The 12,767-nt window shown below is 45.0% G+C and overlaps 1 protein-coding gene across 2 annotated transcripts in view; it reads right to left on the bottom strand.

Annotated features, from left to right (window-relative positions):
• The window catches only part of inpp5b (inositol polyphosphate-5-phosphatase B), a 135,468-nt gene that overhangs the window by 115,372 nt on the left and 7,329 nt on the right, over positions 1-12,767 (bottom strand). The gene's annotated exons all lie outside the window — the stretch shown is intronic.

Here is a 12,767-nt window from a genome sequence, read left to right as displayed (position 1 = left end):
TTCCCCACTTGCACCATGATTTAGTTGTTGAATTGCAAAGAATCTACAGCATTGAAACAGACCATGTGGCCCCATCAGGTCCACCACTGATTTTCCAGCACCCTTCATTCCAGAGTTTTGGCGAACCAACAGAGGTCATGCAATAATGATAAAACAATACACCTCTGGCCCTCGAATTATACCCCTATTGTATCTGTAAACCATCATGAACTACTAGAAAAGTAAATAAAGCACATATTTGAAATGTAAAAATTATTTTTCATGCAAAACTTGCATTTCTTGCATGGACAGCCTGGGTGAAAGTTAACCAGTTGCCCTTGTAAGTCCCGATGAGGGTCGGATCGGTGGCCGCCCGTAGATGCTGTACAACGTGAAGTTATCAACTTCAGTAGGGAAAACAATGGAAGATAGGAAGCTTTGATGTACAGAGAGTTGGGGGAGAGATGGGTTTGGTTTGTTGATGTTCACCACTGTGGTTAGTATTTGTAGATGGGACCAAACTGTTTGGTAGACAGGAGGAAGCACAGTTGGTGACCTGGTGATTGTGTGATCAGCAAGTTTCCAGCAAGAAGAGGGAGCAGAGCAGCGGTGGGAAAGTTTAAAAGAACACTGTTCGATCATTGGCTCATTGAGAGACACAACAGCCAACAAGTAAAGGAGCACCCTGATGGGAGTTGCCAGGTTGAGGCAAAGTTCTGTGATTTAGGGTAAGTGCTGAGGCTTTGATCCGAGAGGCTTTGGCCAGGAGACTAAACAGAGGGTGACAGCAATATACGGTCTTATACTTTTTTTCTTTACTCTAAATGCAGTCGACATAGCAGTTAGGGCATGGGTGTGCTCCTGCAGAATGTGGGAAGTCAGAGAAACTTGAAGTATTACTGAGGAGGAGAGACACCTGTGGGACATGTCCATGAGAGCTAGATCAATAGCTGGATAACCTTAGAATCATCTAGGAGAATGAGAGCATCATAGCTAGGAGTTATAACGAGGTGGTCACAACGAAGGTGCTGTTAAAAAGTAGATAGGTGAGCACTAGGAAAAGTAAAGAAGTAAACATGGAGTGCAGGAATATCTTGTGGCCATTCCCCTCAAAAACTCATACATCCTTTTGATACAGTGGGGGGGGGGGGATAATTGTGGAGGAGAAAATAGCAGCAGCAGCCATGTCTGTGGCACTAGGTGTCCCTGAGGCTTAGTAGGGTTGGGTGAAATTGTGAAATTAGACAAGGAAACAGCGAAAGGTCACTATAGTTAGGGAGACCGACAGAAGATTCAGTGGTCAAAAAGGAGACTCCAGGATGGTGTGTTGCCTCCCTGATACCAGGGTCCAGGATTTCTCTGAGCTGCTGCAGAACATTTTCAGAGGGGGTTAGCAGCCAGATTGTCAGGGGGAGGGTCCCAGACCAGAAAGGAGGAAGATGAGAAGTTGGGGGCAAATACTGTAGTCAGAGAGAGCAAGATTGGCAGACAGGCCAGACAGGAAGACAGCAAAGAAAGAGGAAAGACGGTGGTTTAAACTATTTATTTCAATGCTAGTGGTTTAATAAGTAAAACGGATGAACTCAAGGCGGGATTGGGATATGATAGCAATAATGTGAGAAGGCAGGACTGGCAGCTCAGCATTCCAGGTTAAGGCATGATAGAGGACAGGGGCATTGCCCTTCTTGATCAGGGTGGACATAACTACAGTGCTCAGAGACGATATTCTTGGAGGAATCATCCAGAGGTTATAGGGGCACAACTTAGAAACAGGAAGGGAATGATCATTTCAATGGGCCTCCCAATAGTCATCATTAGGGAAGCAGATGTTCAGCGAGATTGGAAATAACAGTAAAAACAATAACGTAATATTAGTGGTAGAGTTCAACTTCCCTAATATTGACTGGTTCTTCCATACTGTAAAGGGAAGACTTTGTAAGCTTGTTCAAGAAGAGACTAATGAGTCAAGAATATTTAACTGTCATATGTATTGAAACGGCACAATGAAATTCTTGCTTGCAGGATAAGTTCATAAGTTATCAGAGCAGAATTAGGCCATTAACAAATTGATTAGCCCAGTAACTAGAGTAAGAGTAGATTAAACACAATACTCAGTAAATAACAGTGAAACAAACGAAAAACAAATCAATAAATAAACCTCAATATTAGTGCAAAATAAAACTAAAGCCTGAAGTCCCAAGTGCAACCAAAACACTAAGAATGTCTTGAACTAAGAATTAGTTTATAGGTTAATTAGTGGTTGTAGTGTTCAATAGCCTGTTGTTCGTTGGGAAGAAGCTGTTCCTGAACCTCAGTCACAGTTTTCAGACTCCTATACCTTCTTCCCGATGGCAAGAGTGAAATGAGGTTGTGGCCAGGATGGTGTGACCACCCTGATGCTGGCTGCCTTTTTGAAGTAATGCCTCCTGCAGATCCCATTGACAATTGGGAGATCAGTACCCATGATGGACCAGGCAATGTCCATCACTTTTTGTAATTGTTTCTGGCCGTTCAAGTTGACAAGCCAGGCAGTGATGCAACCAGTCAATATGCTCTCTACCGTACACCTGTAGAAGTTCAAGAGAGTATTCGTTGACATACCGAAACTCCTCAGTCTTCCAAGAAAGTAGAGGCGTTGATGGCTTTTCTTTATGATTGCATCCATGCGCTTGTTCCAGGACAGATATTCAGAGATATGCACGCCCAGGAACTTGAAGTTGTTGACTCTCTCCTCCACCGACCCACCAATGAAGACAGGTTTGTTGATCCTCCGACTTCCTCTTTTAAAGTCAACAATCAGCTCCTTGTGATACTGATGCTGAGAGCAAGTTTGTTGTTCTGGCATTCTGATGAACTTAATGATGCACCTGGAAGAGTAGCCGGCTACACAGTCATGGGTTTAGAGTGAATAAAGCAGGGGGATGAGCATGCAGCCTTATGGTGCCCCTGAGCTGACAGTTATAGAGAAGGAAGTGTTGTTGTTAATACAGACTGATTGTGGTATGTTGATTAGGAAGTCATGGATCCAGTTGCGAATGTATGTGCAGAGACCCAGTTCCCTGAGCTTGGTAACATGTTTGCAGGAAAAGATGGTGTCGATAGACTATAGCCTGATGTATATGTTTTTATTGTCCACGTAATCTGGCACAGAATGGAGACCCAGTGAGATTGCATCCCCTGTTGATTGAAGATATTTCCTCAATATACAGCATAAAGAGAGCAAAACCAAAATTTGTTCTCTTCTTCGGAAACAAGATAGGACATAACTGAAGTGCCAATGGGGCAACATTCTGGGACAGTGACAAGAATTCTATTCATTTTAAAGCAGTTTGGAGAAAGATCCAAGTTGGCCCACAAGTTGAGGACCTAAACTTTCTGGAGGGTTTAGGCAGGACTTCGCAGATGTCCATTGAAAGAGTGTTTACAGTTGTGGATGGCTGATAAGTGGGAGGTTTTCAAAAGTGAGATAACAAGACTAAAAGGCCTGCGTGTTCCTGTTAGGGTGAAGGGCGAAGCTGGCAGGGAACTCTAGTTAATAACAGATGTAGAGGGTCTGGTCAGGAGAAAGGAGGCATACATCAGATTTAGGCAATCAGGATCAACCTAGGTACACTATTGTTTGTTACCTACATTAATGATTTGGATGACAATATAGTTAACATGTGTAGTAATTTTGCAGATGACAGTTTACAACATGATCTAGCTCAGTTGTGAAGTTGGGCCAAGGAATGGAAAATCGTCTTTAACTCTGACAAGTGTGAGGTGTTGCATTTTTACATATACCCAGGTGAGTATTTCTGGGAGAACAAGTACATGTTCCCTACAAGTGGCGAGTCAGGGGGACAATGTGGTGAAAGAGGTATTTGGCATACTTGCCTTCATTGGGAAGGGTATGTACAAAATGTTGGTGCATCATGATGTAGATATTGATTAAGTGATTGGTGAGACCACACATGGAGTATTGTGTGCAGTTGTGGTCGCCCAAGTCCAGAGTCATTAGGTTGGCATGTACATTAGGGTTAGTGCAAAGAGATTCACCAGGATTTTCCCTAGGCTTGCGGGCTTGAATTAGGAAAGGTTCGATAGCTGGGACTTTTTTTGTGTGGACCAGGTTGAGGGGTGATCTTAGAGTCATAGAGTGATACAGCATAGAAACAGGCCCTTCGGCCCAACTTGCCCACACCGGCAAACATGCCCCAGCTACACTAGTCCCACCTGCCTGCATTTGGGGCATATCCCTCCAAACATGTCCTATCCATGTACCTGTCTAACTGTTTCTTAAAAGTTGGGATAGTCCCTGCCTCAACTACCTCCTCTGGCCGCATGTTCCATACACCCACCAACCTTTGTGTGAAGAAGTTACCACAGATTCCTATTAAATCTTTTCCCTTTCTCCTTAAACCCATGTCCTCTGATCCTTGATTCCCCTACTCTGGGCAAGAGACTCTGTGCATCTTCCTGAGCTATTCCTCTCATGATTTTATACACTTCAATAAGATCACCTCTCATCCTCCTGCACTCCAAGGAATAGAGCCCTAGCCTCCTCATCCTTTCCCTCTAGCTCAGACCCCCTCGTCCTGGCAGCATCCTCATAAATCTCTCTACCCTTTCCAGCTTGACAACATCTTTCCTTTAACATGGTGCCTAGAACTGAACACAATACTCTAAATGAGGTCCCACCAACATCTTATACAACTGCAACATAACGTCCCAACCTCTATACTCAATACTCTGACTAATGAAGGCCAATGTGCCAGATCCCTCATCTTACTGAGGGGTACAAGATCATGAAAGGCATGGACAAAGAAGATTGAAGAAGGGTTCCCATCCAAAAAATCGGCTGTCCATCCCCTTCATAGATGTTGCCTGTCACGCTGAGTTCGTCCAACACTTTGCTTTTTACTCAAACCCCAGTATCTACATTTTCTTGTGTCTCCATGGGACAAGCTCACGTTTTCCTCTTTAACTTATGTAGAAACGGTTTTCATTGAGTGCATGAAAGTTGCTGTAGGTATGGTTCATTGTCAGAGGAGCACATAGAATTTGGAAATTACAGAAGTAACATCCAAAAGTGACTGTTGCTGGACATCTGAGATCCACAGTTGGTTTTGTGCATCAGATGTATTGGTGATCCAGGACGAGAGCTGCAGACTTCATGCACCTCTTTCCTGTGACTTTTTATTTTTCTCTGGTTAGATTGCACTATGGAGAAAAAATATGATGCTACATAGTGTAGTAACAAAGAACTGCAGATGCTGGTTTATACCGAAGTGCTGGAGTAACTCAGCTGGTCAGGCAGCATCTCTGGAGAAAAGGGATAGGTGGCGCTACAGGTCGGGACCCTTTTTTAGAATCTGAAGACAGATCCCAACCCGAAACATCATCTATCCAATCTCTCCAGAGATGCTGCCTGACCCGCTGAGTTACTCCAGCACTTTGTGTCCATCTTTGATACTACATAGTAATATTTCTGGACGTGAATATGTTTACTATCCTTAAATATATTTTCAGTAAGTGTTAAGAGAGAGTGGATGAAGGAAATGTAGTGGGAGTGGGTGTACTGATTTAAAATGTGTTATTTAAGAGCCTTGTGACAAAAGAACTGTGCGTTGAATAGAGTAGAATATGACGACAGGACACGTACATGGGGCGAGGCAAGGAAGTTACAGCATGCTCCACAGGGCCACTTTTGTTTACTGAAGCATACATTGTATGTGCTCAGAAATTCTGGGAATAATGTTTAAATTTCCGGACATCATGAATTATAGACAATAGACAATAGACAATAGGTGCAGGAGTAGGCCATTCAGCCCTTCGAGCCAGCACCGCCATTCAATGCGATCATGGCTGATCACTCTCAATCAGTACCCCGTTCCTGCCTTCTCCCCATACCCCCTCACTCCGCTATCCTTAAGAGCTCTATCCAGCTCTCTCTTGAAAGCATCCAACGAACTGGCCTCCACTGCCTTCTGAGGCAGAGAATTCCACACCTTCACCACCCTCTGACTGAAAAAGTTCTTCCTCATCTCCGTTCTAAATGGCCTACCCCTTATTCTCAAACTGTGGCCCCTTGTTCTGGACTCCCCCAACATTGGGAACATGTTATCTGCCTCTAATGTGTCCAATCCCCTAATTATCTTATATGTTTCAATAAGATCCCCCCTCATCCTTCTAAATTCCAGTGTATACATGCCCAATCGCTCCAGCCTTTCAACATACGACAGTCCCGCCATTCCGGGAATTAACCTAGTGAACCTACGCTGCACGCCCTCCATAGCAAGAACATCCTTCCTCAAATTTGGAGACCAAAACTGCACACAGTACTCCAGGTGCGGTCTCACCAGGGCCCGGTACAACTGTAGAAGGACCTCTTTGCTCCTATACTCAACTCCTCTTGTTACGAAGGCCAACATTCCATTGGCTTTCTTCACTGCCTGCTGAACCTGCATGCTTCCTTTCATTGACTGATGCACTAGGACACCCAGATCTCGTTGAACTCCCCCTCCTCCTAACTTGACACCATTCAGATAATAATCTGCCTTTCTATTCTTACTTCCAAAGTGAATAACCTCACACTTATCTACATTAAACTGCATCTGCCATGTATCCGCCCACTCACACAACCTGTCCAAGTCACCCTGCAGCCTTATTGCATCTTCCTCACAATTCACACTACCCCCCAACTTCGTATCATCTGCAAATTTGCTAATGGTACTTTTAATCCCTTCGTCTAAGTCATTAATGTATATCGTAAATAGCTGGGGTCCCAGCACCTAACCTTGCGGTACCCCACTGGTCACTGCCTGCCATTCCGAAAGGGACCCATTTATCCCCACTCTTTGCTTTCTGTCTGTCAACCAATTTTCTATCCATGTCAGTACCCTACCCCCAATACCATGTGCCCTAATTTTGCCCACTAATCTCCTATGTGGGACCTTGTCGAAGGCTTTCTGAAAGTCGAGGTACACCACATCCACTGACTCTCCCTTGTCAATTTTCCTAGTTACATCCTCAAAAAATTCCAGTAGATTTGTCAAGCATGATTTCCCCTTCGTAAATCCATGCTGACTCGGAATGATCCCGTTACTGCTATCCAAATGCTCAGCAATTTCGTCTTTTATAATTGACTCCAGCATCTTCCCCACCACTGATGTCAGACTAACTGGTCTATAATTACCCGTTTTCTCTCTCCCTCCTTTCTTAAAAAGTGGGATAACATTTGCTATCCTCCAATCCACAGGAACTGATCCTGAATCTATAGAACATTGAAAAATGATCTCCAATGCTTCCACTATTTCTAGAGCCACCTCCTTAAGTACTCTGGGATGCAGACCATCAGGCCCTGGGGATTTATCAGCCTTCAGTCCCATCAGTCTACCCAAAACCATTTCCTGCCTAATGTGGATTTCCTTCAGTTCCTCCATCACCCTAGGTTCTCCGGCCCCTAGAACATTTGGGAGATTGTGTGTATCTTCCTCAGTGAAGACAGATCCAAAGTAACGGTTTAACTCGTCTGCCATTTCTTTGTTCCCCATAATAAATTCCCCTGCTTCTGTCTTCAAGGGACCCACATTTGCCTTGACTATTTTTTTCCTCTTCACGTACCTAAAAAAACTTTTGCTATCCTCCTTTATATTATTGGCTAGTTTACCCTCGTACCTCATCTTTTCTCCCCGTATTGCCTTTTTAGTTAACTTTTGTTGCTCTTTAAAAGAGTCCCAATCCTCTGTCTTCCCACTCTTCTTTGCTATGTTATACTTCCTCTCCTTAATTTTTATGCTGTCCCTGACTTCCCTTGTCAGCCACAGGTGTCTCTTACTCCCCTTAGAGTCTTTCCACCTCTTTGGAATAAATTGATCCTGCAACCTCTGCATTATTCCCAGGAATACCTGCCATTGCTGTTCTACCGTCTTCCCTGCTAGGGCCTCCTTCCAATCAATTTTGGCCAGCTCCCGCCTCATGCCTCTGTAATCCCCTTTGCTATACTGTAATACCGACACTTCCGATTTTCCCTTCTGCCTTTCCATTTGCAGAGTAAAACTTATCATGTTGTGATCACTGCCTCCTAATGGCTCTTTTACCTCTAGTCCCCTTATCAGATCAGGATCATTACACAACACTAAATCCAGAATTGCCTTCTCCCTGGTAGGCTCCAGTACAAGCTGTTCTAAGAATCCATCTCGAAGGCACTCTACAAACTCTCTTTCCTGGGGTCCATTTCCAACCTGATTTTCCCAGTCTACCTGCATGTTGAAATCTCCCATAACCACCGTAGCATTACATTTTTGACACGCCAATTTTATCTCCTGATTCAACTTGCACCCTATGTCGAGGCTACTGTTTGGGGGCCTATAGATAACTCCCATTAGGGTCTTTTTACCCTTACAATTTCTCATTTCTATCCATACTGATTCAACATCTCCTGATTCTATGTCACCCCTTGCAAGGGAATGAATATCATTCCTTACCATCAGAGCAACCCCACCCCCTCTGCCCACCTGTCTGTCTTTTCTATACGTTGTGTACCCCTGAATATTCAGTTCCCAGCCCTGGTCCTCTTGTAGCCATGTCTCAGTGATCCCTACAACATCATACTTGCCCATGACTAACTGAGCCTCAAGCTCATCCACTTTATTTTTTATACTACGCGCATTTAAGTACAACACTTTAACTTCTGTATTTACCTCCCCTCTCACATCGTTCACAATTGGCCCTGCCCTTAATTTCTTTTCCGCTCTAGAACTTCTGTTCCCATTCTTCCGAGAGTCTTTTGCAATATCTCCTGTATTCCCTTTTACCTCATCTTCATATTCACAATTTGTTAACCCCTCCCCCCCACTACTTAGTTTAAAGCCACAGGTGTCACACTAGCAAACCTGCCTGCCAGAATGTTTGTTCCCCTGCTGTTAAGATGCAACCCGTCCCTTTTGTACAAGTCACCCCTAGCCCAGAAGAGATCCCAGTGGTCCAGAAATCTAAATCCCTGCTCTCTGCACCAGCCCCTCAGCCATAAATTCATACCCTCTATCTCTCTGTTCCTGGCCTCACCAGCACGAGGTACCGGTAGCAGTCCAGAGATAACTACCTTCGACGTCCTACTTCTCAGTGCTTTTCCCAACTCTCTAAACTCCCGCTGTAGCACCTCCTTCCTCTTCCGCCCGACGTCATTCGTGCCCACGTGCACAACGACTTCAGGTTGATCGCCTTCCCTCACTAGGATTTTCTGAAGCCGGTCTGTGATGTGTTGAACCCTGGCACCAGGGAGGCAACAGACCATCCTCAAGTCCCTCCTGCTGCCACAGAATCTTCTGTCCGTCCCTCGGACTATGGAGTCACCGACCACTACGGCTCTTCCAGACTTCGGTCTCCCCTGTCGAGTATCCTTGCCAACAGGTCCGCCACTCGGACTGGAAACGTCTTCTGCCCCGACAGTTCCCAAGAGGGTATACCTATTTGCAATAGGCACAGCCACTGGGGTCTCCTGTAGTCCACGTCCACGTCCACTCCCCCCTGAAACAGTCTCCCACCTTCGCTCGACCTGGACCCTTGGCGTGACAGCCTCACAATAGGTCCTGTCGAGGAAACTCTCGCATTCTCGGATGGCCCTGAGGTCATCCAACTGCCTCTCCAACTCCACCACACGTCCCTTCAGGAGCTGCACCTGGACACAGTTCTTGCAGGTGTAGCTCCCAGAAGCTCCAGCGACGTCCCTGTCTTCCCACATCCTGCAGGAAACACACCGCACCAACTTTTCCGCCATCACCTTGTGCCTATAACCAGCTCTGGCTTAAAACAATCGTATCCTCCTCACCTCAGCCTCCTCGCTGAAGACTCGCACTTTTCTCACTGGGCACTTTTCTCACTGGGCACTTTTCTCACTGGGCACTTTTCTCACTGGGCACTTTTCTCACTGGGCACTTTTCTCACTGGGCACTTTTCTCACTGGGCACTTTTCTCACTGGGCACTTTTCTCACTGGGCACTTTTCTCACTGGGCACTTTTCTCACTGGGCACTTTTCTCACTGGGCACTTTTCTCACTGGGCACTTTTCTCACTGGGCACTTTTCTCACTGGGCACTTTTCTCACTGGGCACTTTTCTCACTGGGCACTTTTCTCACTGGGCACTTTTCTCACTGGGCACTTTTCTCACTGGGCACTTTTCTCACTGGGCACTTTTCTCACTGGGCACTTTTCTCACTGGGCACTTTTCTCACTGGGCACTTTTCTCACTGGGCACTTTTCTCACTGGGCACTTTTCTCACTGGGCACTTTTCTCACTGGGCACTTTTCTCACTGGGCACTTTTCTCACTGGGCACTTTTCTCACTGGGCACTTTTCTCACTGGGCACTTTTCTCACTGGGCACTTTTCTCACTGGGCACTTTTCTCACTGGGCACTTTTCTCACTGGGCACTTTTCTCACTGGGCACTTTTCTCACTGGGCACTTTTCTCACTGGGCACTTTTCTCACTGGGCACTTTTCTCACTGGGCACTTTTCTCACTGGGCACTTTTCTCACTGGGCACTTTTCTCACTGGGCACTTTTCTCACTGGGCACTTTTCTCACTGGGCACTTTTCTCACTGGGCACTTTTCTCACTGGGCACTTTTCTCACTGGGCACTTTTCTCACTGGGCACTTTTCTCACTGGGCACTTTTCTCACTGGGCACTTTTCTCACTGGGCACTTTTCTCACTGGGCACTTTTCTCACTGGGCTGCACCTGAACAGGGCTGCACCCTTTTGCAAGTATTGCTTATATCACCAATTAAATTGCCTGATTGTCCAATTTACCTGACTTCTCACTTAAACTAGCACTTACTTTACTGCTCAGCCAACGGGCGTCCTTGCTCTGCTCCCGGACTTTTCAAATTGACTTGATTATGGCTTGATACAAACTGTATTCAACATTGTTAAAAGCACAAGGAAGCTAATTGAATCAGCAACAATGCATTTTAATGGAAAGAAAAATTAAGCAGAATGTTTTGAAAATTAAAGTAGAAAAAAAAATGATCACAAGTGGTGAAAATGTCAAAGATCAGGAAGTGGAATAAAATAACTTGGATATGGGGATTCTTAAATTAAATTAAAACAGTGGGAAAAAAAAGATATCTATTAAAAAGCAAATGTACTCTTCTGATGAAGGGTCACAGATCCACAACATTGACTGTATCTCTTTCCACAGATAATGCCTGACCTGCTGAATTTTTCCAGCAATGTGCTTTCATTTCAGATTTCCAGTTTTCGCAATGTTATCGATTTTCAAAAGTAATCATTGGGATTTTAGACCATCGGCAGAATGGGGCAATCTAGGAAAAAACTACTTGTCCATCTTGCCAATCACAACTGGTTCACATTCAGGATTGAAATAGAACGATTTAATAATAATAATAATAATGCATTACATTTATATAGCGCTTTTCATACACTTAAAGACGCTTTACAGGGATTTAAAGAACATAGGGAAGTGAATAAATAGATAAATAAGTAAACGAACAGAGAAAGGAGACAGAAGGTGAGGTGACCTTCAGTGGTTGAAGGCAGTACTGAACAGGTGAGACTTCAGCGATGTTTTGAATGTGGTGAGTGAGGAGGAGTCTCTGACGATTTGGGGTAGTGAGTTCCATAGGGTGGGAGCAGCGATGGAGAAGGCCCTGTCCCCCCAGGATCTGAGTTTGGTCCGGATGGGGGGGGATAGGAGATTGGCAGCAGCAGAGCGGAGGGTGCAGGTGGGAGTGTGCCTGTGGAGGAGGTCAGTCGGGTAGGATGGGGCCAGGTTATGGAGGGCTTTGTAGGTCATGAGGAGGATTTTGTACTGGATTCTCTGGGGGATGGGGAGCCAGTGGAGTTTGTAAAGGACAGGGGTGATATGGTCACGGATCGGGGTGTGGGTGAGTAGACGGGCAGCGGAGTTTTGAATGTATTGAAGTTTACTGATGATTTTTGAGGGTGCGCCATAGAGGAGGCTGTTGCAGTAGTCCAGACGGGAGGTGATGAAGGCGTGGATGAGGGTTTCTGCAGCTGTGGAGGAGAGGGATGGACGGAGACGGGCAATGTTTTTGAGGTGGAAGAAGGCTGTCTTTGTGATGTGTTTGTCGAAGGAGAGGGTTTGATCAAAAATCATTAGAATCCTTTAAATCCGTACATATGTTAATGAAAGCTTCCTATAAGTTCAAACAAATGGGTGTTTCTCCAGGCAGCGACTGGTGGGGTGCCGCAAGGATCAATGTTTGGGCCCCAGCTAATCACAATACTTTATTAGGATAAAAGATCAAAATGAAACATTTCTAATTTTATAGGCTGCCCCCAGGAATGCGCACTGTGAGGAGAATGTGAAGAGATTCCAGTGCAATTTAGAAAAGTGGAGTTGGTAAATGCATTAGAGATGCAGTATAAAGTGTATAAATCAAAGATTATCCACTTTGATTCCAAAATAGAAAGTTAGATTATCTGAATAGCAATGGTTTAGGAAAAGGTGCAAAGAGAACTGGGTGCCTAAAATATTGGTCACAGAAGGCAAGTGCAGCAGAAGGCAAACAGTGCATTGGCCTTTATTGCAAGAAGATTTGAGTATAAAAGCAAGGATATCTTTATGCATCTGTACAGGGCCTTGGTGAAACCCCATTTGGAGTTGTGTGCGCAGTTTTGGTCTTCTTCTCCGAAGAAGGATGTTTCTGCCAAACAGGGTGTGCAACAAAGATTTTTTGTCAAGATTCTTGCACTAAATGTTGCACGTTTTACCCTTTAACTGTACGCTATGGACGGCTTGATTGTAATCATGAGGGCCAGA

Source organism: Rhinoraja longicauda, chromosome 27 (assembly GCF_053455715.1).
Source record: "Rhinoraja longicauda isolate Sanriku21f chromosome 27, sRhiLon1.1, whole genome shotgun sequence".
Taxonomy (NCBI): domain Eukaryota; kingdom Metazoa; phylum Chordata; class Chondrichthyes; order Rajiformes; family Arhynchobatidae; genus Rhinoraja; species Rhinoraja longicauda.
This window is presented reverse-complemented; position numbering and strand designations above follow the sequence as displayed.